Raw genomic sequence first — 26604 nt, forward strand, 5'->3', positions numbered from 1 at the left:
ATGAAGCTGTTCATTCATCTCACTCTTAACACAGGACTACACCTGCAGTAGTATAAAGATGGGATTCTTCTACAGATTGTAAGGCTTTAACAATAAATATGTACAACATTTAATTCACAGGCTTATATGAAAATATCTAATTACGTATCTGGATAATTTCTGTAACATGTTCTTTGCAGTATTCATCTTGAGTCATATGGCCAAAAAATATCAATTGCTAGAGTTATCAAACAAATGTGGGTTTTAAGCCTTTGTAGTTCAAGTGCAAGATTAAAATCTACTGGGGAGAGGTTTACTCTGATCATTAACAAATTGTTACTCCCTGGTGTTTTATTAGGTTACATAAATTAGGTAGTCCAACCAAGACATTATGATTCTGTCTGAAACTTTGAGGCAGCAATTGTGTACAAAGTACTGTACTTTATTGAGAGTAAATTCTATTGAACTCACTTTCAAATTCATTTCTGAGTAGATATATGTAGTGCTGTAAGCATCTAACCCTCTCATCTAAATTATGGTTACTTCAAATCCGAAATATCCTCCCTATGCCCTTTGAAATTCCAAGGCAGCTATATAACACTATAACATCTCTGGGGTCCCCTTTTTCTGCTTCTGCCTGAGCTGGATGGTATCTCCAGAGATCATGTAGCTGTCACCACCCATTGATTTGAATGTTTCCTTCATATAAATGCAATGGGATGTTGATGGGATTCTACTGGCACTTCCCATCTCTAATGCTGCAAAGACGTTTTCTTCTCTCCCCCAACCCTGGATCAAGCAAAGACATGGGAAAGAATAACATGAGAGTTAGAATACTTTTAAAGGAAAAGGCTTTATTCTAAGTAAGGAATCTCCGTAGCAGAATGATATCTTTTATGTGATGAAGGACTGTCTTTCCTTCAGGCAAAAGACTTGAAGTTACAAGTTAGAGCAGTAACCTTCCTAATGCCACATCCTTTTAATACAGTTCCTCATGTTGTGGTGACCACCAACCACAAAACTGTGGTTTCTTGGTTCCAAAGATCATCAGAAATATGTGTTTTCCAATGATCTTAGGCGACCCCTGTGAAAGGGTCATTCGACTCCAAAGAGTTCGCAACCCACAGGTTGAAAACCCTTGAGTTAGAAACAGATTAACAGGCTGTGCACACTGCCCATTAAGGCCGGCCTGGGGATGGAGTCGGGGCTTGATATCCAGATGATGCATGCCATAACTCTGCCCCCAGGGCGGCATGATGCTGTACACTGCTCTACACTGCACCCAGTTTCCATATGACACAGCGCCAAAGGAGCACCTTAAAGCTGTGGCTATCACATCCTGGAAAGGCCAGATCAGGGCTGCGGCATGCGGTTGCCACAGCCTCGATCTGGTGCAGATGGAGGTGGTTGCAGGCCACCCCTAAGGGTAGGCTGCACAGCCTCTAAATCATTTCAGCCATGTCAGGAAAAATAACCAAAAGTCAAGCACAACTAGCTAATACATTCTCCTTACTCTATTCATGTATTAGCTGGGATTTGTAGTCCTTGCTATTGATGGAGTATCTAGACTCCTACCTGAACCAGACACCCAAGGTGGGACAGGAGACCCTTGCTCAAGTCTTTCGTGTGGTTTTTTCTCTGGGTTTTTATACTTCTTCAGAAAAGCATCTCAAAGGTTCGGGCTCCTGCCCAACTAGCCACCTCATTGAGCAATTGCTCTCTCACTAGCTCTGTGATGCTGACCCTCATTAAAATGTAACTGGCTAGCATCCTGTTGGTTACACATTCAGATGTAGGTTGGATCTACACCTGCATACACCTTTTAATGATCATTGCAGAGGATCAATTCACAGTCTCTCTTATGCAATGACCCCCTAACTGCTGAACTCACTGTCCTGCTGTCAGAAGTCTTCTGAGGTTGCCTTCACTGTTATTCATAAAGTTAATGAAACCTAGCCAGATGCTTCTTGGCTTTCTCCATCCTCTCTCAGTCATTACATGGGCATATTGGTGAGCCTCTGGCAGGAAGACAGTAAGCTCTGCATGTGGGGAAGGAAGAGACAAGGTATGGTTCCCTTTTGGTGAAACTTTGTGCTACATCTTCCTATGCAAGATCTCACCCACTGTCTGCTCAGTCTCAAGAGTCTCAGCAGTCTCTCCCCAGTTAGACTAGCTTAAATCCCTCTACAACATAATCCAACAGCTAAGGGATATAGCAATGGGAGGCAAATAAAGGCATTGCATCCACAAATAAGAATTTTGCTCCCAAAATGAAATTATCTTTCAGTCCTCAAATTTCTGACATTGCAGTGTCTTAAAAGTTGGTTTGACCCTGTAGAAATTCAGTTTAGGCATCCAAAGAAAAGGGGCAGACAAAGTTACCAAGGGAATGTTAACGCAGAAAATATGAGAGCTCTAGGTAGGGATGCCATAACCCGGCTGCGCCCGTGCTTGGAATGTTTTTTGCGGTTTGGCACGGCCATGGTCCAGTTCACTCTAAATCCCGGGTTTGGGCTCAGCCGGCAGCCATCGCGCCTAAAGGGAACACTTGTCCCCTTGAGGCTGGCTGGCCAATGGCACAGCAGCTGGGGCAGAGCTGTTTCCAGCCCCACTCTGCCATTGGCCAGCCTCAAGGAGGAGAAGGACCCTTGGAGGAGGAGGAGTAAGACTCTGGGCCAGCCAAGGGGAGGGAAAAGCGCCCTTTCTTAGAGCATGGCGAGGAGGAGGAGGAGGGGGAAACAGGAAGAGGAGGGGGTGGGTGCCCATTTTCAAAGGTTCCCCCCCCCCCAAAGTGCACTTTCTGTGTACAGTAGAGTCTCAGTGAAGAAGCATGGGATTGGGGACAAAAGTCCCTTGCCTTGCCTCCTCCCTCCCTCCCTCCCTAGTTCCCTACTTACCTTCCCTGCTTGGGTCAGGCTTCTCCCTTTGGCTTGAGGAAAATGAAGCCACCGAGGAGAGGCCTGGGGCTGTCCTCCGCAGCCGCCGAGTCCTCGCCTTCCCTGCTCCCTTCCCTTCCCTTCAAAGGGCTCCAAAGAGCCCTTTGGAGGAAAGGGGAAGTCCGGGAAGAGCAGGACCGGGCTAGTGCCCAGGTCTCTCCTCTCCTTTCCTGCCTCCCTTCCCTTCCCTTCAAAGAGCTCCAAAGAGCCCTTTGGAGGAAAGGGGAGGTCCAGGAAGAGGAGAGTGGCCTCGGAGGACAGGCCTGGGCCGAGCACACAAGTCCCTCAGGAGCCTGTGTCCTCAGTCTAGGCTTGTCCTCTGCTGCCCAGGCTTCTCCTTTCTGGGGATTTCCTTTTCCCCCAAAGGGGTTGGGGGGAAGGAAAGTGAAGCTGGGAGGGAGAGGCTTGGATCTGCTCAAAAAAAATGTGCCCTACATTTGAAAATGTTGTCCTACATTTGTCCCGGTTTGGAGGTCCTGACTTATGGCAACCCTAGCTATAGGTGTGAACAACTTTCAGTGTCTCCTTTTGCAAGCAGACGAATTCCAGTTCCTGAGCACTGTCCTGAACAAACAAGGTATAAAAAGGCAGTGCCTGGACTTCACAAAGCTTGATCAGATCAATTGAAGGTCAGATCAGATTGAAGCTTCCTGGCCTGGTTTTGTAAATTACTCAACAGATTCAACAGAGGGGGATTCTCAAAAGAGGGGGGGAAAGTAGTGCAGGAAGACTACATAAAGCAAGCTGATCAGATATTTTAAGTGTATGCCTGAATGCCCCACCTTCACACTATCCCATCCTGTGCAACAGGAAGGGGCATGGGTGATCTATGAAGGATAGGAATGCTGACTGGGGAGGGTTTGGGGCTTCCACCTTCTTGAGAGTAAAGGTAATTGAGTCTGGCATGTGACATATTTCTGAATAAAATTGCCTCAGAGGTTTGAGGTCGTAAAGCCCATTCATTCATTCATTCATTCATTCATTCAGAGTATTTATACCCTGCTCTTCAGCCACAAAGGCTCTCAGGGAGGCTTACAAATTGCTAATTTGACAGTTCCCTGCCCTGAGGCTTACAAGCTAAAAAGACATGCCACAAAAGGAGAAGGAAATTGCAGTGGGGAAGGGGATCAAGTCCAACAGATACTGCTGGTCCTTCTCTCCCGCCAAGGCCAGGGTGGTGCCAGTTGGAAAAGAGGGAAGGTCCTCCACCTGCTTCTGGGGCTAGGCATGATGGAGCTGTGCCTGTCTTTTCTACTTTCCTTCTGAGACCAGGATGGTGGCAGTGAAGATGGAGGGAGGGACTTTCATCTGCCTCTCCTGACCTGATGGTTGGGCTGGTTGTAGAGGCCACACAGCACCCCCCCCCGCCTTTCAGTGTGTTAGGAAGGATCGAATTAGGGGAATTTAATTAGCTCAAATATTACAAGAGGCGTGTCTTAACAATGCACACAGCGGGGTCGGGTCCCTATGTGTATACCAGAGGTCATCGAGTCCAACCCCAAGAAACAGAGACTCAAATGCCAAAGGAGGTGCAATTAAAATATGAACATTTATTAAAGCCACACAACAAAAAGGATCACACACGTGCACACACATTCAATGCTAAAGCAAGGGAGGGGTGAGTTCGGGAGTAAAGGAGAAAGGATAGAGGCACCATTGGGATATTTATCTTAGGAGTCTTTTCCAAAGTGACGGATGCGAGGGATGGTGGATGGTGAAACACGGCCGTGAGAACGGGGAGAGAAAGCGGCAGCCGCGGTGGCTAGGAGCTGAGTTCCGGCAGGCAAAGCTAACTAGAGGCCCGGTGACAGTGAGCTTGGCTTCGCTCAAGTGATTTCAGCAGAGCAAAATGCTCAGGGAATGCAAGCTTGGAGCAGGATGCTCTATAAGCAAGGAACTCAGGCTCGGACCTGAATCTACAAGCCCACTGGAGGGTTGGAAGTGGGGTCCTTTTATACCCCTAAACATAACCTCAGGCTATGGCAGCCTGGCGAACAAAGGCTTGATGACTTTATCATTGTCTAAGCCGAAACTTACACAATGGATACACAAAGAAGAAGTCTGGCACTTTTCAGGAGGGGACAAATATCTCGATGGCCGAGCCGTTAAGTTAATCACTGGCTCTCAAAAGGAGGAAGCTACTTCTATTGTCTTCCTGCTTTGGGCAGCTTGTGAAACCAGTATGGCAACTCCCAAACTGTTGCTGAAAGGTTTAGAATCTACCTTTTTTCTGTGATCAGGCCTAGCAAGACTGCTGGCTATGTGGTCAGCAAGCTCTTAGGGTAATGGCGGCTAGTGATGGGGTCAGTCAGGGGTCATAGATTCATATCGCATGGCACCCAAAATTTATATAAAACCATACTTGATAACAAGTGGATGGTAAGGTCTTGGTGCTGCCCCTTCCCAATAAGTCCAGGATTTTACTCTGGCCACCTGTTAGTATATCTGGTCTGTCACAAGGAATACTTCTTATAGTACAGATCAGTGCTTCCCAAGTTCTCTGAGATGGGGGACCAGCAATTATTTTCCCCAAGGTGCCAGGAACTGGTATTTGCAGGCACCCCTCACCCCTCATTCTGCTTTTTGATAGTGCTCTGGTCCCTAACCTGTTGAATAAATGAGGGAAGCCTGTATTTGCTTTACTGGTTACCCTTTCTGTAATGTAATAGATAGAAAGTGTAAATGCTTTACACTAGTACAATTTTTATTGCCAGTTTATAGAAAAATCATCACACATTAGACTTTATTAACAATTCATATGACTACAGTAGGATGATGGGCACAATATAAGTTGACTTCTTACTCAATATAATTTAGTTTATGCACCTATTTTGCATATGCAAAATATTGTACAGTATTTTAAATTGGTTTGATTTTTTAAATAAGCTTCACAACATGGTTTAGAATTCAAATGCATTAATTGGGGTAATTTTGTTATTACCTATGAAAACATTTTTCTCACAGAAACTCTTTTATAATGCCCAGTAAATCAATTGATCTGCCCCTCCAATTTTGTTTCTTTCTCCCTGAAGTGAAAACTGTCTCACTACACCCCTCCTATAAATAAATATCAATTTAGGAAATGCTTCTGCGCCTGATTGATAGAAAGCAGTGTTAGTACATTTCTTAAACCTACCTCTCTGGTTCATGTAGATCCAGTGGGATTTTTCAAACTTAATTAGAGAGTTGATAATCTTGCAAAGACAGTTGGCAAAGGCATTGGGCCAGAGCAGATGGGCAGGAAAATGCAACTCAATCCTGGTTTTTCTGAAAGCTGCTCAAAACTCAGCGGTCCATATCCAGGGGATGTCTGCACCATGCAGTGTCAAAGTGCACTGCACAGGTTTTTTTTGTCACCTCCTCAGCATGCATGCACACAATGACAAACATACCACCCACAATCTACAATTATCTCCTTCCCGCTCAGATGGCATTCTATTGGACACCAGCCCATATGATCAACCACGCAGTTGCATGTGTGATGCACCACATGTACAGTGCATTGGTGAATTGGTGTGCCCAGTAATACATTGGCAAAGCACAATCATGGAGGCCCCCCATAAGGCCCCCTGCACCCCTGTCACTCCGTGCTCTCATATTAGACTGTCTGGTTTGTGTATGTTGTAATTACATCCAAAGCATTACTGGCGAACTGCCCTGTTTGACATACCTTCGTGTTTTTGTTTGTCACATTCCCACACTGGTGCCGGGCTGTTTATATGCCAATGCGTTGATGCACATTTTCTGCATTGAATTAGAGTATCACAGCTTCTTTTTGCTCTGGTTTTTATCCCTGGAGCATGGCTTTGTTTCACGTTCTATCTGGTTCCATCTCCTGCATCGTTGAAACAACTAGGCTTCAAAGCACCTTGAAGCTGCTTTATCTGCTCGGTGCACACAACCTCTGATCAGAATACTATATTTTCATTGGATTCTGAAAATGCATTTGACTAAATACATTGGCAATTTATCTTTGGCTAAATTTTGTTCTCTTGAAAAATTTTCCGTCGCATTGGGACTCCCTAGTCATTTCAAAGAAGACTACTGTTCACTATTGGTTTTATTTTTCCTGCACTGCTATCCTGAAGGAAGTCACTAGACACTTTCTTCTTTGATATTTATATTTCACATGTTTGGCTTATGTATTAGATAAAATCCCAGTATTCATAGCTTTGTGCATCCTTCTTTGGAATTTAAAATTATTCTTTTTGTTAATGACCTTTTATCATTCATTTCAAGGATTCTGTCTTCTGTTCTGTCATTAATGAAAGTGATCAATCCTTTTAGTGAACTAGCAGACTTGTCAGTTAACTGATCAAAATCTGAATTGATGCCAGCTGATTTGCAATGTTAGTGGTGTCCAGATGCTATTTAGGAGTACCAATTCTGGAAGATATTTCACATACTAAATTTCAGTTAATTGACTGTTGAACATTGTTGGATCTGGATAGTCAGATATCTGCTATATGTATAGACTTCAAATTTTAACTTTTACAACATTTTGTGCACATTGGGCTCTAACATTTTTAAAGCAAAGGTTTGATTACAGCTGCCAGCTACTGGTACTGTGAGAGGAGCTGGCAGAATCTTTGAAAAAGGAAACTCCTGCAGCCTCACCTAGCTTGTATATTCTTCCTCATTAATAACTTTTGTCATCACACTGTGATGTTGCTTGGCCACATGTGTCCTTGTTATCATCTGTAAAACATTGGAGGGTATGTTATCGTCCCTAGGCAGTCCCATCAGGGGAAGCAAAGGGAGCCAAGTGCCAACCCAGAAGACTATCACACTCATCTGCCTGTCTACATCAGCTGGCAAGAGAAATGCAGACAAGAATGTACTAAATGGTTTATAAGTGATTTTCCCCATTTTTTTTTTTTTTTGCCTCAGTTGCAATCAGTCAACATGGCTTTGCCAAAGTCCTGCCAGAATTCAGGCAGAAAATAGTAGGTGATCTTTTCAGCAATAGGGTCAAAGCAATTCCTTCTAAATCCTCTGGTATATTCTGGAAGGGGGCCAGTGTGGTTTAGTGGTTTGAGCATTGGTTTACAGCTCTGGAGATCAGGGTTTGGTTTCCCGCTTGGCTATGGAAACCAACTGCGTGACACTCACAACTCCAGAAAACCCCATGATAGGTTTGGATACAGCTTGAAAGCACAGAACAACAATATAATCTAGGAAGGAAGGAGAAGCAGAGTAGAGAGATTTAGGCAGAAGTCTTGGCTTCTGCAAAAACAATAATATCACAAACTAGGTGTCGGGAAACTGGATCTACCTCTGCAGTTCACAATTCGATTTTCTCAGTTTGGCTTATGACTTCAATAGACTGCCTTTCAGGCTGGGATGTTCTGGGACCTTCAAAAGTTAAAGAGGAATAATAATCTCCTGGGATAGGAGCATGTACAGTACAGTGGGCTCTTGCTATCTGCTGGGGTTTGGTTCCAGGATCCACCATGGATACCAAAATCCATGAATACACAAGTCCCATTAAATACAGTGGCACAGCAAGATGACAAAATCAAAGTTTTTTAAAAAAAATTATTTTAAAATATTTTCAAATTGTGGATTCTCAAATCCATGGACAAAAAAAAATCTGTGGATATATAGGGCTGACTGTATTTTTAACAACATTGACTTTAGTTTTGAGTATGAGTGAGTGAGTGGGTGGGTGGGTGAGAATGTCTGTCTTTATTTTGATTCACCTAATGGATCAGTGCTTTCTAAACTTTGGTCCTCCATATGCTTTAGACTTCAGCTCCCTGAATTTCTGACTGTTGACGAAGTCAGCTAAAACCTCTGGGAGCTGAAGTCCTGGAGGACCAAAGTTTGGGAATCAATGCCCAAGTCAGCCATGTTGAAATCATGTTGTTACCAGAATTAAGGTAATGGTTTCCCTTATACAGTATCATGAAAGAGGAACCTAGGTCTCCTTGGACTTCATCTCTCTTCAACCAATCAGCATGGCCACCATTCAGTTACAGTGAAAGCTGCAGTCTACCAACATGTTGGCCAAACATTCTTGCACCTGATCATACACTATGAACCTATTGATTCTGGACTCCAGAGGCCGTTTACGTTCAGTATTCAAATTTATGCCTGTCTTGTGAATTACTCCTAAGCAAAGGAGAATATTATATGATATCAGAATGCCTCTACTTTTTTCACTGGATTTTTGTTTTCACTCAAGTAGCCCAACAGGAGGATTTCAGACCCCAATGTAGGGGTAGGCAACCTGCAGAATTCCAGGTCTTGAGGACTTCAATTCTCATAATTTCCAGTCATGATCAATGGCCAGGAATTACAGATGTTGGACTGTGTCACCTAGAACAGATGTTGTTGGACTACAGTGTCATTGCAATGGAAATGTTATTGAAAATTATAGAGTGTAGCATTCTGTCAGACTACAATGTTGTTATTATTGCAAAAATGAATGTTAGTGATCTCTTTTTAAAAAAAAATCTGGTTGTTTGTTGCTCATTACTTAGTAGACACTCGTTACTGAGTAGAGTGTGTCTTTAGTAATAAATTACAGTTGCCCCTCCATTTTCACAGGGAATTTGTTCTCCCCCCCCCCCCGAAACTCACATATATTCAAGCCCCATTGGCTTGAATGGCTATGCTCCATGGGCATGTGTGCCATTTTAGCCAATGGGGCTCGCCCCTCTGTGAATAATCGAGACCATGGACTTCATGTCCACAAAAACTGAGGGGCGACTGTACTAATGTGCTACATTTTAATTTTTTTAAAAAAAACCTGCTTCAGACATAACAAATGTCTCAAAATGGTCTCTTTAAAGCACACAGAAAAATCATTCCCTAAAATCACTCTCCAAAATAATGTTTTCAGCCAACAAGTGAAAGTAGTAATACAAAAATATCTAATGTCACTAATGATTGTCAGTGTTAAAGACAACACTGTTCGTCCTTAAATGCTCTAAATAAATAATAAAGTAAAAATACAGATAACATAAAGTGTTTGTAACATTATTTCCATACTCTGTTCTGGAGAAACATGGCTGACCTACTGAGTACAATAACAAATAGAGCAGTTTTAAGCCACTATCACCATTGGGCCTAGTGATGGACCTTGCCAAAAACTAGAGCAGGCGAGAGCAGAAGCTTCTGATACACTTGGCAGACACAAAAGCCATTTCTCAGTATGAAGCAAAATTACTATTATGCTTCATTATGTTGGGAGACATTGGCCTGTTACAGACAGCCAAAATAAAGCTGCTTCGAGTCACAGTGGAGGTATGGTGTTTCAATGATGCATGCGGCCTAAGAGTCCAGAAGTTGCACCAAAGCCACACTCCAGCCCTAAGGACTGGAGCATGGCTTTGGTGCGGCTTCTGGACTCTTAGGACTAATGCATCATTGAAACACCATACCTCCACTGTGACTCGAAGCAGCTTTATTTTGGCTGTCTGTAACAGGCCATTGAATTATAAGTCTGTAACAAGGTGGAACTTATCTATGCATCTCCTCCAAAGAAGACTAACATAATCCCTAAATATGTTTAAAGATTACAGCCAACTGTTCCACACATGCTCTCTAGCCTCCACTAAAAACTAAGAACACCCCATTAAGAACACAGCCTAAGAAAGGGGGCTGTGACCTCACAAAGGTTACAGACATCTTGGATTTCAGAAGAACCTCTTTGTATTGTTAATGGAATTCAGATTTTATCTCCTGGACTTTGAATTGTTTTGTTCCCAGGGCCACATGGCCATGAGAAGAAGGGGCCTGCTTGCATAGATATCCCTCCGCAGAACAACACAGCAATAACACCTTGAGAAAACACAGGCCTGTAACTAACATCATCATTTTTTAAAACTTTTTTCTCCTGTATGATTTTTAACACCTTTGCCTGATGAAGAAGCCAGTGCAGCTTCGAAAACATGAATTATGAATTTGTGCATTTTGGTTGTTTGGATAAAGGCATCACTATTTTGTAGATTTTGAATCCAATCATCCAACCACTCTAATTTCTAGAGTGCGGCAACTGTACATTTATAGCACTATAAAAATAAACGATGATGATGATGGCGACGACGATAACCCATTCATTTCCTCCAGAGCCCCTCAAGCATTCTTCTGCTGAAGCGTAAAACTGTGAGTGACCCTGGGCTACCATGTACCCACTAATGGAGCCTCCTAGCCTCAGCTGTGGTGGACAACACTGTCCTGGATGTACTGTTCCTGACAAGGAAAAGGATCTTGGGGTTGTGATGGATAGTTTAACAAAACCCTCAACGCATGTGCAGTGGTTGCAAAAGTAGAAAGAAAAAGAGAAGCAGTAAGAGAAGGAAGGAGAACACATTCTACGGTGGGGACCATTGGAAATTAAACTGCCATATGTCTTTATAAACAGTGTGATGCAACTGCACTTGGAATACTGTGCTTCTGATAATTTCATCATAAAAGGGATGTTATGAAGCTGGAAAAGGTGCAGAAAAAGACCATCAAAATGTTCCAAACAGATGCAATGACTCCTCCTCTATGAAGAAAGATGACAACATTTGAAGCTGCTCAGTTTAGGGGGGGGGAGGTGGCATAGCAATAGTACAGTCGGCCCTTCTTATACACGGATTTTTTATACACGGATTCAAGCATACACGGTTTGAAAATGTCCAAAAAAAGTATAAATTTCAAATATCAAACCTTGATTTTCCATTTTTTATAAGGGATACCATTTTGCTATGTCATTATATTTAATGGGACTTGAGCATACACGGATTTTGTTATACACGGGAGATCTTGGAACCAAACCCCAGCGTATAACAAGGGTCCACTGTATTTACATTTCTATACTGCTTAAGAGTGAACTCACCATTCTCTAAGTGGTTTACAACATGTAAGCCAAATGCCCCCAACAAGCTAGGTACTCATTTTACCTATGTATGAAAGGATGGAAGGCTGGGTGAACCTTGGAGCTCCTCAGGATTGACCTCACAATATTATGGCTACACTATTGGCAATTTATTGGCATCTTTTTGTGTTCTGTGTAAGAAAACCTGATTCTTACAAATGAAAGTGTGGATCTCTGTTCATTGTATACCTGTCGGCAATATGGAGGAGATAACACTTTAAGAGATGGTCATGAGGCTTCTTGTCTACCACTATGTAGTGTAAAGGACCCCTGGAGTATTTTGTGCCTACCAAAATTCAAGCTTTTTTTTTAAATGATAACTTTGCTCATCAAATTTGTTGTTATTCATGTGTATCCGATCCCTCATCCTCATCTTAATTTCAGGATGTTTCTATCATATTTTTCTTGCCTTCCTGCAGCCCATAGCTCCTTTTAAATACATTTTAAAAAACCTCTAAACCCTTAGTGCTAAAGTTGTAGGTTCCAGTAATGGTATTGCTAAGTTACTGTATGTCAGAATATGACATGTGAACAAATGGACTGTACTGATGGCATATAAGAGTGGAAGAGATAGACTTGGTTGGAGAGGCAAGCCTCAGGGCTAGAGTTTGAGTCAATTCTAGATAAGCCTTAAAGAAGATATCAACAAATTACCTGTATTCCAGTCCACTTTTTGCTGGATTAAAAATGAACATTTCAAAAAAACAAGCAAGGCATGTGTATTTTTTTCTAAAGGAAATAATCAATAATTTATGTTTCTTGACTCTTAACACAGGCAGATTGCTCAGATTAGAATTCCAGTTGATTGCTGCATTTGACATGGTCAAATTCCGTCAGTGGGTATCTGGCATGCTTGTGATGGTTCAGTCTGACCACAAGCTGTTAGAATTTGTCTTCACAAAGCCTACAAGAAAGGTGCCAGATGGCTCTAAGAAATCCTTTTTTTTTTTTTTTTTTTGCTACAGAAGAATGAGCTACAAATTGCCTACCTAGCAAGAAAGATTATGTTCACTTTCTCTAGTGCAACAGAGCTCAGTCCAGATGTTGAATCAAAGCTCCTGCAGGAAAACATAGAATGGCACACAAAAATGCTACTCTTATTTTGTGAATAAAGTTTTATGAGTTGCATAGGTTTCAGAAAATAGCACTGGCAATTTAGCTGTTGATGCAGACTGGCCATGCTGGCTGGGAGATTTTGGAAGCTGTAGTCCAAACAGCAGTTATTCCAAATTATTTGGATGTGATCTGATTTCAAGATTCCCCCTCCTCATTGAAATGGCAGTGAAAAATGTTGCCCTCAGCACTTCCAAGGACAATATTCCAGGAAATGTTGATGACAGAGCTTTGAAATAAGAACTCAATGAAAGCCTGAGAGTATACAGAAGCGGAATGCCCATCCATCATAAAGTGCAGGGCAAGTTAAAAGTTTAAAACCATATCAAAATCAGTAAAACATGCATGCCATTTGAAAGGACTTTTGGGTCAACAAAACACTTTCTAATAAATAATTTGAATCCAATTTTCCCTTGTTATACACTTTTGTTGCCTTTTCAAATCTGGAACAAGCCAATACAGTGCCCTCTGTGAGAACCATTTTGTCTAAATTGCAGACAACCTTTTGACATGAACTTGCGTGCCACGTGTCAAAAAGAGTGAAAACACTTAGTGCAGAAACAAATTAGATAAGTGTCACAAAAATTATATAGGCTGCTGGAAAGCGGAAAACAAATGCATGATGAAGCATGTGCAAGTAAATGCACAACTTAAAATTATCACAGAAATTGTTATGTGTTTTGAGTCAGTGAGTACCATATTCAGTGAGGAAAATAAGGACAGGTTTTGGCTAAAGAGAATGAATGCCTAGCTGAAAAGGCTTGTGGCTGAAGTCCTGTGAGTACAACAGAGAACACCTGGGAAATTGGGGCAGTAGCAAATAGATCTAGCATCAGGATGTATAATGCATGGAAATGATAAAATGGAAAAAGAGAGATGTTAGCTGTATTTTTCACAAATGAAATAAGGCCCATGGCAATTTACATCTCTCCTTCCAGGAATGGCCATTAAGTCCAGAGTCTACACTTACTCAGCTATTGATGATTAAAGAGTTTACCCATTAATGGTTTCATTTCCCCCCTCAGCATAAAGAGTGAGGTCTCTTCATATTTCCTAAGTTTCTCTGCTTTCCAACATTTTAGGTATCTCTTGTCTCATTTCCTAAATGTTTCTAGTGACAGCAAAACTTTTAAAGTTTTTAGAGACTGGAGCAGGAATTCATTAGTCATGCAGATGAGTTTTTACTTGGTGATACTGTGAAGACACACCCAACTAAAGGTGGTGGCAGGTTTGGGTGTGCAACGCCGGTACCCTGGTGAGATCAAACTCTTTACCCAAAAAAGGCTCTGAAGCTGAATGTAAAGTTCAAAAAGGGGGGAAATTTAATTTAAAGGACAAAAATAAAGGGTTTTCTCCTCCCCAGCTCTAAATAAAAGATACTTTACAGTTTCAGCAATCTTCTGGATGTCATCTTTCTGGGTCTGATGTTGGTTTGCTCTCCTCACTCAATGGAACTGGTGCAGGGTCTTTCAGCTCCTGAATTCCTTTACTCACTTGCTGATGGTAACTAATTTGGCTAAATTGGTAACTAAAATGGCTAACTTGGTAACTAAAATGGCTAACTTGGTAACTGATTTGGCTAATGTGTAAGAAATGCCCTTTCCGGCTGTCTGGGCCTGTTTGCCACCAAAAGACAGCTCTCTGCCTGCTCACAGCAAAGACTGCTCCAAACTAAAAGCTTCCAGCTACAACAGAGCATGCTGGGAAAGGGCAAACCAAACCTGGAAATAATGCAGAGGATCCTACAGCTCCTCCCACAACTAATACAAAGAACTTACACTAAACATACTATGGCCTGAACCAATGTGAAAGAAAATGCAGGGGGAGATTCAATCAGTCCTGGCAGGACATCACAGATACATACAATTGAGTTTGCCTCCTATAGATCTACATCTCTTCCCTTCTTACCTGGTATTTCCAGGTATTGTTTCCTGGTATTGCCACTGCTTTACTCTGCTAAATTATTTTAAAGTAAGTTAAACTCTTCTAGTTTGTGATCTGTCTCATGGAGATGGTCATGTAGAATTTAAGCAAGTATTACTTGTAATAAAAGCAACACCTGCAGGAATTTCTAGTTTCCCGCAACTGTTAAAGGAACCCTGTCCCTTATTTTACCTGATAATCCTTATCTGAAACCCTGATTTGAATTAATACACTACATCCTTTGGGATATGGTTGCAGGGATGCACACGACACGTGCACTTTCAGCACTGAGAGCTTTGAAAATGGGCAGGAGATAGTGTGGAAATCCTCTTTAAAAACCCAAACCAAAACCAAATGCCACCAATAAGTTAGAAGAGAAAGAAAAATACTGGATGGCAAGGAACTGCTAGTGACAGGTGTCTTGTTCATTATTGAAGTGGCTTAGCCACTCTGGGTTTAATGCAAATTTTAAAGAACTATATGCTGAACCCTGTCCTCAAAGTTTCTTCTTCTTCTTCTTCTTCTTCTTCTTCTTCTTCTTCTTCTTCTTCTTCTTCTTCTTCTTCTTCTTCTTCAAAAGATCCTTTAATAGTTGGACTAGAACCCAGGGCTGTTTCACTCTGCACAGTATGATTCCACTTTAACTGCCATAGCAACATTTTACAGATTCCTGAGTTTAGGGAGGGGCACTTAGAATTCTCAGCCAAATAGCTCCACTAAACTACATTCCCCATGAGTCCATAGAATGCAGCCAAGATAGTAATTGTCTAGTGTTAAAGGGCCTGCAAAGAAGGCACTATCCACCACTGGAAAGAACACATTACATGAACTCTGACAAATGTGCTGATCTGGATGTGTCTTTAACTAGTATAGAGATATCCTCTTCAGCAAGTTTTCAGACAGCCTTCACTGTATCTATCAGTATGGGACCTAAGGTGGTTTACATAATCTGCAGAGATCAGTAAATCATGATGTTTAGCAATGTCCTCTTAATTTGACTGGGATAGTGATAATTAATCCTCTATTATCCTGTTTTCTGCTTATTTTAAAATGTTATACTTTCTCTCTCCTCCTCTCACTTCCCTCTTTTGTGCCCAGCTTACTTCAATTATTGCAAACTGAGTTCAAGGTGCAAAGTACTTTGCACTCAGTTAACTCATGGAGGGGAAGAGGAAACAGAACCCTGCCCTTCCCAAGATGCTCAGGCAAAAGCAAGCTGCTGCAGCCATTTCTAGCTTGTTTGTTCTTCCTCATTAATAACTTTAGCCATCTTGACTACAGTTGGATGTTCGTTGGTCCTGCATGTCCAGTTTTCATTTGTGAAATGTTCAAAGGTAAGCTAGCATTATGCTGACAAAACGTTCACTTTTAAGGGCTAGTATGATGTTGTGATTAAGGTGCTTGACTGGGGAACACTGCACTCAAATCCCAGTTTGGCTGTGATGTCTAGTCGGTGACTTTGGGACAGTAAACTATCTCTCAAAATTGTTGTGAGCAACTTGGAGCTCTTTGAAGGAGAGGAGGGGTGTAAATATAACAAATCAGCACCAAAACAATTGTGCATCAAGCTATACTTCACACTTAGGAAGAGACAAACATGTTCTTGTGTTCAAGACCATAGGCTAATTTGTTTAGTCTTTTGACTTTGACCAGTTGACACCTCTGACAAAAATGATATGTCCCTTGCCCAGCCATCAGCTGAGTTGTGATGAAGAAGGAAAGAGTTGGGGTGATAGAGAGAAAGAGGAAGTCCCCCCATCTACCAAGAATAATGTGTACTATTTTTTCTGAAGCAGCCCATATGCCAGACCAGAACTTCAGAAGATCCTTTTTTTGAATCTGCAGAATCGCTCAGCCAGCATGGCCACTGGGAAGGTCCAGCTCTGTTTCTGACCTTTGTTCCATGGTGTTTCTCTCAGGGCAGGTATTCAGCTCTCATCCCTGCCCCATAATGTTTGTACCATTAAGGCAGAGTGGAACTCAGAAGGAAATGTCAGAGCTACACAGGAGCAAAGAGCCAGGCCTCATGTAAGGAAATAAGGAAGGAGAAACTAACTCAAGAGTTTTTTTTTTTTAAATGAAAAACAGAGATTAACATTATATCCTCACTTAGCAATTATAGCAATTTGATACATCTTGCATGTGTTGGGAACCCATCCAGGATTTCTAGTTTGATCTCTAGTAGGAAGGAACTGGCAACCCCCCCCCCCCCAAAAAAAAAAAAACTTGCCTAAGAAAATCCTATGAAATTCATGGGGTCATCAAAAGTCAACAGGTGACTTGAGGGCACATACAGACACATGTTCCCTGAACCACAGCATTATTGTTCTCTGGCAATGAATTCTAAGGACTTCACAAAATTAAATTTCCCAAGAGCCATAGCAATTAAAGCAATTTCAAAGCTGTAATTGTGCAGAGTTGAGAAAGAGAGGCTATAAGAAATGCACTGTAAATCCCCTGACCATATCTTGGCCCACACAGAAACACTCAGCTCTGCCAAATACACAGACTGAATACAGTTTCTGTTATAAGGTTTGCTGGTGAAGGAAATGAAAGGCACTGCCACTACAATATTGTAGTGTACAGTATTGTACAATATAAAGGGGCTCTGGTGGCATGGTAGTTAAATGCTGGTACTGCAGCCACAACATTGTGAGTTTGATTCCACAGAGCTCCAGGTTAACTCAGCCTTCCATCCTTTTGTAGGTGAATAAAATGAATATCCAGCTTTTGTGGGCAACTGGCTAACATACTTCAAACTGCTCAAAGAGTGCTTAGTTCATTGTATATACTGTATATATTGTTTGTTATATATGTGTAGTTGGGTAGTTATGTTTGTCTTGGTTAATTGGTTATGACTGTGATAATATCTTGTTTTAGCTGCTTAGTTCACTATGAAGCAGCACAGAAATGTAAAGTGCAGCTATTGCTAATACTGTCCAGTTTTAAAAGTCTTCCTTCTGATGCTGCCATCACCTCCTGCCCATGCTTGAGAGAAGCAGATGCTCCGCCCTTTCAGCTTGTCTCCTGAATATGTTGCAAACAACATTGTGTTTTTAAAAAAACTTTCCTGCATTCCTGCTTCTTTCTGCTGTTGTCTCCCTCTACAAAATCCTAAATCCCTCAAAAAAAAAAAACATAAAGTTCACATGTTTGTATCGTAGTTGGAGGAATTATTGATTGGCTAACCAGAATCAATGCTAGAAATTATTCTCTTTAGATAGATGTTGTGTCCACTCTGAATCCCATGATGAGACAGTGGGATATCAATCAACCAATAAATCATTCAAATAAAATACATTTTCTTAATCATTGAGCTGGGGCCCATGTTGGGTCTGGTCTTTTTGTTTCTTAAGAGAAACAGCTCCCAGAATCTACCAGCTTCTGGAATTTGTAGTCCAAACAAGCAGCATCTCCAAGCTTTGCTTTTATGTGCATGCACAACAGAACCCACCTGCCTGATTCCTCAGGCATAAAAGGGTGATGAGGTAGCCAGGTGTCCCACTGTCCTACAGGGCTCTTCTTATATTCTTATGTACTCTTTAATTATTGTTCTGAGGGGAGTAGTTGAAATTAGAACAGGACTGGGCAACCTGTTGCCTTTCAAGTTGGAATCCAGCTTCAAGCCAGCACTGTTGGTGGTCAGGTATGATGGATGGCCAAGCAACATCAGAGTGTGATCAAGAACAGACAAGCTTTTGCTGGAGTTTTCTGGGAAGGACAAGACTCTACCTTTGCCTTTCCTCATTGCCTGCTGAGTTAATTGACTTCAAACTATTTTTGCACTTTGAACTCAATTAATAGCAATTGTAGTACCGTAAGCTGCGGACAACGTGGGAAAGTGAGAGGGGAGAGAGACTGGGACATTAAAACAGCTGGAAAAGTAGTACAACAGAGGATTAATTGAGTTTGTCCCAGCCAAACCAGGACAGTTGGAGAATATGGTATTATTGTAGTCCAGTATCTGGATATGCAGTCAGTTCTCCATCATTGTGACATAAACATTTTGTTCTATATTTGAGCACTTCTAGGGTTTTATTCTGTGGTTTCTGTTAGTTTGCTTTTTGGCATACAAACATCATACAAAATCCTGTGTGGTCTTTGAATATTGGCTGTTACAAAATAAAAAACAAAAAACCCCACCTCACAATACTGATTTGAGAAAGAAGAAATAACCAGCCACACAATTGTTTCTATGGAATACAATTTCCTTTTATAATCATTTCAACTTTAACAATAATATATATTTTCCAGAAATCTTACATAGTAACCTCCGGAATGATTTATTACCTCAAAGGATGGTCAATGTAATCTTCTTGGGCTTTCTTGGAGGTCATGTGGTTACCTTTGTTTGTTTCCTAGTTACTGCAATAGGCCTTTTTTATTATTTCTGTAGCAAAAAGAAGAACAAGGAAATGGTAGGGCCACTGCAGGGAGAAGATAGTGAAATGCTAACAGGAAACAGAGGAAAGGCAAAACTACTCCTCTGCCTCAGTCTTCTCTCAAAAAGGAAACATTGATCAGTCTGGGGAAAATGGAGCAGATGAAACAGTAGGGGAAATGCAGTGCAGAATAGATAAAGAGATAGTACAAGAAAACCTGATTACTCTTAATGAATTCAGTTCTCCAGGACCAGATGAACCACATCCAAGAATATTAAAAGAACTGGCAGAGGCAATCTCAGAACCACTGGCAATAATCTTTTAAAAATTCCTAGAGAACAGGAGAAGTTCCAGCAGACTGGGGGAGGGCACATGTTGTCCCCATCTTCAAAAAGGGAAAAAAGGATGCAAACAATTACTGCCCAGTCAGCCTGGCATCAATACCAGGAACGTTTGAATAGCAGCTCATTAAACAGACAATCTTTAAGCGCTTAGAAAGGAATGCTGCAATCACTAAAAACACTACACTTAGGGAGGGGGGAAAAAATGAAAGGCACAGATATGGGATGGGTGACACATAGCTTGACAATTGTACATGTGAAAGGATCTAGAAGTCCTAATAGACCACAAGCTGAAGAAGAGTAAAAAGTGTGATGCAGCAGCTAAAAAAAGGAAATATGCATCAACAGGAGTAGAGTTTCAACCTAAACATTAGGAAGAACTTCCTGATAGTAAGAGCTGTTCAACAAAGGAATATACTGCTTCATAGTGTATTGGTGTCTCTTTCTGTTGAGGTTTTTAAACAGAGGTTGGATGGCCATCTGTCAGGAGTGCTTTGATTGTGTCTTCCTGCATGGCAGAACATTGAACTGGATGATCCTTGTGGTGTTTTTGGGCTCTATGATTGGATGATTGCATGATTTATTTCACATCATTGTTATAATATTCACAAAATAAAAATAAATAAAAGAATATCCTGTATAACTGCCAGAATTTGGGGAGGTGGGAATTAAAAACACTCTTGTTTTCTGGTGATTTTGAACAGGTCCCCCTGCATGCAGATTCTATCTCAAACTTGTACAGTTTGAAGTGAAACTTTCTTTGGCACTAAGCTCCTGCACGAGTAAATCATTTCACTGTTCTGCTGACCCCATTCTTCTCTCCCTTACCAGCTGGAAGCAAATCTTTGGAGGCCTTGAAAAAAGAACAGAAAATGAATAAGACAAAGCCTGGATTATATCATAAGTTGTTTATGTCAATAAAGAAGAAGTGAAAAGATCACACATATGTTAGCAGCATCGGCATTTCCTTCTTTTGGAGGCAGAAGCCCAACCACAACAATTAATTTATAAACAACAAATTCCTGGGTTTCAGTCCTTGGCTGTAATTAGAGGTAAAGTAGGAAAGGAAATTCTTTTGCATGACATCCAATTCTTTCCTCCCAGAATGGATTGACTGCCTCTGATTTATTAAAGGTAGTGTTTCTTCCAAGGATTCAGATTTCATCATGGAATATCAGGAAAAAAATTGGGGATACGTTTAGATTTAGCATTGACCACGAATTGGACAAGCTGCGTTGGCTACACTGCTTTCCCTGTACAGTATTAGGGCCTTCCAAGGTCTTGATAGTTACATAGGACAGTGAAAGGCTTAAGATATAACATGGAATGCAGGGCATACAGAAAAATTGTAGAATAATTCTTCCTTTTCTGGAATGAGGCCATGCTGAATGGAGGGATTTCTGGAAGTTGTAATCCAAAAAGTAACTTTTACAAACTCTGGCATAACACAGTGACAAAACATAAGCTTCACTTAGAGAAAATCCAGATGCAGTGTCTGATATCACCTGGTCAAAGAATCTGAGATAAGAAGGATAGAAAAACCTGCCTGAGTCCTTGGGCAGCTTCTGCCAATTGAAAATAACCAGTAATGCTGGGGTGGGCAAAGTACAGCTCTGGGGTCTCATGGCATATGGTCTAACATTTCACAGATGAAAACTGGGATACATGGTTCCAAGCAACATCTGATTGTGGTCAAGACTGTGAAATTTATTTATGAGGAAGAATATCAGCTTAGGAGACAGTGCAGCACTTAGCCTTTGCCTGAGCCTACTGGGAAGGGCAAGATCCTCCTCCTCCGATGAGTTAATTGGGTGCAAATTATTTTTCCATTTTGAACTTAGTTTGCAGGACTTGAGACGAGCTAGGACAGAAGGGGAAAGTAGGAGGAGGAGAGAGAAAATGGGACATTTTAAAAGCAGCAGAGAAAGCTGGCAGAATGACAGAAAATTAATCAGGACTCTTGGAGGCTATACAATGGCTATTTTAATGGCTCTTGACCCCTCCAGACTCCCCAGATCATCCTTTTCTTTGCCCCTTCCCAGAAGGGTGTCCCAGCTTTTAAAAGGTTGCAATGATTCCCAGCTCAGTTTAAATTAAAAAAAAAAACAACATCTAAAGTTGTCTCAGTTTGGAAGCTTCTCTTTGATTGATTTTTTTTAAAAAATCTTTTTGGAAGGGGTATTTTGGCAGTCCATGCAACTCTTAGAGAGTGCCAAGGACAGAAAATTGGTTTCCGACCCATCATTGTTGTCTGCCACAGTTTCCAGAACTTATTTATTTTTATGCTATTTATTTACTTTGTTTATATGCTGCCTTTCTCCAAGGACAGGATCCAAGGTGGCTTCCATAACAATAAATTAAAAATATTTACAAAAAGTTTAATGAGCCAACAGTGTGATGTGGCAACTAAAAAAGCCAATGCGATTCTAGGCTGCAACACTAAAAGTGTAGTGTCTAGATTGAGGGAAGTAATAGTACCATACTGTTCTGCTTTGGTCAGGCCTCACCTGAAATACTGTGTCCAGTTCTGGGCTCCACAATTCAAAAAAGATGTGGACAAGTTGGAGCGGGTCCAGAGGAGGACAACCAAAATGGTGAAAGGTTTGGAAAGAATGCCCTGTGAGGAGAGACTTAGGGAGCTAGGTATGTTTAGCCTGGAGAAGAGAAGGTTAGGAGGTGATATAATACCTCTGTTTAAATATTTGAAGGAGTGTCATATTGAGGATGGACCAAGCTTGTTTTGTGTTGCTCCAGAGACCAGGACCTGGAACAATGGATGCAAGCTACAGGAAAAGAACTTCCACCTAAACATTATGAAGAACTCCCTGGCAGTAAAAGCTGTTCAACAATGGAACACATTCCCTCGGAGTATGATGGAGTCTTCTTCTTTGGAGGTTTTTAAACAGAGACTGGATAACCATCTGTCAGTGGTGCTTTGATTGTGAGTTCCTGCATGGCAGGGGACTGGACTGGATGGCTCATGAGGTCTCTTCCATTTCTATGATCCTATGATTCAATTTAAAACCACCACATGAAAACACTATAAAACTGATCACATAAAATACCAAGAAGCAACTTTGTACAAAAGTGGAAGCATTTTGCTCCACCTCCCCTTCCATCAAATTATGCAGAACTGGAACCACCAGTTGCAAGCAGGATGTGTGGGGAGTCCAAATTGATAACCTGTACCCTTTGTACGTGACTGCCAGCTTTGTGCTGTGGTAAGGGTGTTGAAGACCCATATCTATGCCTCATCTTCCATGGTGACAGCTATGGGCTTTGACTAGATAGATTCTTTCTGTTCTACCAGTTCCCACTACTCATAATAAGAAGCAGCAGGGTTTCTGAAAGCCTTCAATGATGGCAAGTACTTATTTGTGTCAATAGCTGAGTTCAGGCCTAATTTCTCTATATTCCTTCCAACAAACATTTTCTATGCTGCAGCCTTATATGTAATCAGATCCTTGTTCTATCTAAGCCAGTATTGCCAACTCCAGCTGGCAATGGCCATCCAGGGTCAGACAGGGTTCTTTCCCTGGTGGTCTCCCACTCTATTTAGCTTCCAAAATGAGACAAGAGCTGACATGATAAAGCTGTTTATCACTTAGGCCTTTCTGTACAGAGGGAAGTGACACCTGAGAGACTTTTGCACACATTTTTCGTCTCCTTAGTACCCTTTCTCTTCACTGTATTGTTCCACTCTGCTTCTGGAGCCCACACTCTTCTGAGGTCCTATGTATGGTTTTCCCACATGCTTTGCCTCCTTGGCCCCAACCTTCTCTTCCTACCTCTTTAATTCCTTATTTCACTAGCCTTGAAAGAGGGACGTAGCTAGGAATTTAGGAAGGGGGGGGGTCCAGAGTAAGTGCCACCATTATAATGGGGCTTGGGTGCGGTGACGCAGCAGCACACATCATTCATTTTTCTAATGGAAGGGGGGGTCCGGACCCCAAGAACCCCCCCCCCCGGCTACGTCCCTGCTTGAAATCCTACAATCCCAACTTCATTTCTCTCTCTCTCTCTCTCTCTCTTAATGTACTGCATTTCACTAGCCTTGAAATCCTACAATCCCAACTTCATTTCTCTCTCTCTCTTTTAATGTACTGCACAAAGTTTCTTTGCCAATCAGATTAACTTTCCACTTCCCTCACAGTAGCTGCACTGATTTTCGGTATTTTGTGACTTATCCTTCTACTCACAGCAGTCTGATCACCATCTAGGGGAGAAGGTTGTACAGATAGGCAATAGCCACTCTCTACCCTATTGTATAAAGATTACTTTTGGCTCAGTTATGCTACAGTATTACTCCAGTTAGAAAATGAAATGTATTGTGCTCAGCCAGAGTTGAGTGGAAAGATATTTAATATAATAAGCTGTTAGAATGATGAGGTATTACTTTTCTTTCCGTACCCCAAATTATTTAGGGCAGCTGGAAGCTTTTATGAGTGAATTTGGAAGAACGTCCAGAAGTAAGTTCTGCTGGACTTCCGAGAAAGAAGCTGTTTAAAACACCAAACTTCCAGGAATTGCTAAAAGTCATCCAGACGTCTATGGATATTAAGAAGAGCTCATAACTTCAACATAGCAGTAATGTACCATGCCATAAAGTGGGTAGAGCATAACATTACCCCTCTCACCAAATGTACTAGCTTCCATTTGTGCATGATTTACTTCAAAGCAAGGTCACCATCCAGAATCTGGAGGGCCATATGTTGTAGGACTGCAATTCCCATCAGCTCTAGCCAACATAAGCAATGATGAGGTATGATGGGAGCAACAGTCCAACAGCTTCTAGAGGACTACATGTTCCCCTACATAAACCTTCAGTTTCCTTTTGTGCCTGTTATTTATTCTAATATATCACTCTTAGCGTATAAACATATATCTTCCTTGAGATCTTACCCCCTCTTTGATTTTCCTCTGCTACCACAAAATAATTCCTTAAAACAGGACTGCTTTGTAATTACATCTCCCTAAACTGCACTCCAAACAATTACTCAGATGGATACAAATCAGGAACAGATCTCTAATATTTCCCTTCTCCTAGCTCAGAAGCGTTATCATCTCTTTAACACTTCTCATCACTTCTCTCATAGGAGCTTATTACGAAGGGCCATGGGTCTCCCACATGACATTGTTGCTCATCCATTGTTGTCATGTGGGAGACCTTATTAAAAACTACTCTTTTTACTAACTGAAAAATCTGTTATTGACCTCCTTTACTGCTTCTGTCATATATGATTTCCTGTTCAAAAGTTCAGTAGTGCTTTTCTGTTGATTTTGGGAGGTCAGTGGGTGTGGTTTGAATGAGGAAATGAATCAGGGAGATCAGAGGAGTTTCTGTTGTTCTGTTGCTGCAATGCATGACTTTAATCCCAGAGTGGGTCCACAAGGGTGTAAAGCAAGACTGCCATCTTGATTGCATTCCACTTTTACAGGAAACACAGCTGTAGTGGTAGAGAGGCCTTGTGCGATAAGGCCCTTATTTATTTGTTTATTTTACTTCATTTATATGGCTTTCTTGCAGTGGAGCCCAAAGTGGTTTCCAGAAATAACAATTTAAGAAATTAAAAACAATGTAAAATCCTCACATGAAACATTATATGGTCATTTAAAAGCCACACAGAAGTTAAAACAAATAAAACACACATCTAAATAAAAACCTTCTTTGCATAGCCATTAAAAGACTGTTTAAACAAAAATGTATTTGCCTGCCAATGAAAGGAAATCAGGGAGGGGGCCAGTCTGGCTTCCCATGGAAGGGAGTTCCAGAGGGTGGGAACAGCCTTTGAGAAGGTTTGTTTTGTATCCTCACCAAGTGAGCCTGTGATGGTGGCAGAAAAGTTCTTGCAGGTTCATTTGGGGACCTTAGCTGAACAGGGCTTTATAGGTTATGATCAAAATAATAATAATAATAATAATAATAATAATAATAATAATTTGTTTTATTTATATACCGCTATTCCAAAGATCATAGCAGTGAACAGCAAGTAAGCTAATTAGCAAGTAAGCTAATTTGCCCCCAACAGTCTGGGTACTCATTTTAGCGACCTCGGAAGGATGCAAGCCTGAGTCGAGCTTGGGCCCTTTTTTGCTGGTCTTGAACTCGCAACCTTGTGGTTTTGAGTGAATGGCTGCAGTACAGGCATTGAACCACTGCGCCACCAGGGCCAGTTATAGTCTGGCTGCTGCATTTTGTACCTCCTGAAATTTCCAAACAGTCTCCAAAGGCAGGCCCACACAAAGCACATTGATTAGTCCAAATGGGAAGCAATGAAGGCATGTGTCACTGTAACCAGATCTGACATTTCAAGGAATGGGTGCAACTGGCACACTAGTTTTAACTGTGCAAATGCACTCCTGGCCAATGCTGAAACCTCTCTTTCTTGATACTTTAACATTTCCCTTCTCCTCTTCCTCCTTCTCCAATATATGTGCTATCTTCACCTCTTTTACTGTCTACAACCTGACTTTTTCAATTGTATTTATCCACTCTGCTATACTGAAATTGTTACTGCTAGCATTTCCAGTAATCATCTCACTAAAGCCATGAATACTTCTAATTTGCCATTAAAAGTTTTATTGTACATGACATTGTCACTCACCCCTGTCTTCCCCACTCCTTTGGTTTCAGTGATTCTGCTTTTGGGATTGTTCTCAGCAAGAACTGGGATACAAGGCCTTGAATATTTTTAATATCTTTTTCTACAATTCCTGTCAATTCCTTTACCTTTCTTGTCAGTATCTTCCTCCTTTTCCCTTGAGCCCTTTCACACAACACTATTACAGCACTTTCCGCTTTAAGTGCCAGGGCTGCATCATATGGAATCCTAGGATTTGTACTTTGGAAAAACACTGAAGTGCTTTTGCTGAGAATACTTAATATGTCCCTAAACTGAAAATCTCAGGATTCCCAAGAATGTTGTCATGACTCTTGCAATGGAAACATAGCACTATAATTATGTAGTGTGAAAGAGCCCTTAATCTCACTGGGACAGACTAAAGGCCCAAGCTTTATAAGGCAAAAAAAGAAGACCTTTTGCAGTTGTTAGGATTCAGTT

Source organism: Sceloporus occidentalis, unplaced genomic scaffold, assembly GCF_023333645.1.
Source record: "Sceloporus occidentalis isolate IW3139 unplaced genomic scaffold, rSceOcc1.0.p SCAF_4, whole genome shotgun sequence".
Taxonomy (NCBI): Eukaryota; Metazoa; Chordata; class Lepidosauria; order Squamata; family Phrynosomatidae; genus Sceloporus; species Sceloporus occidentalis.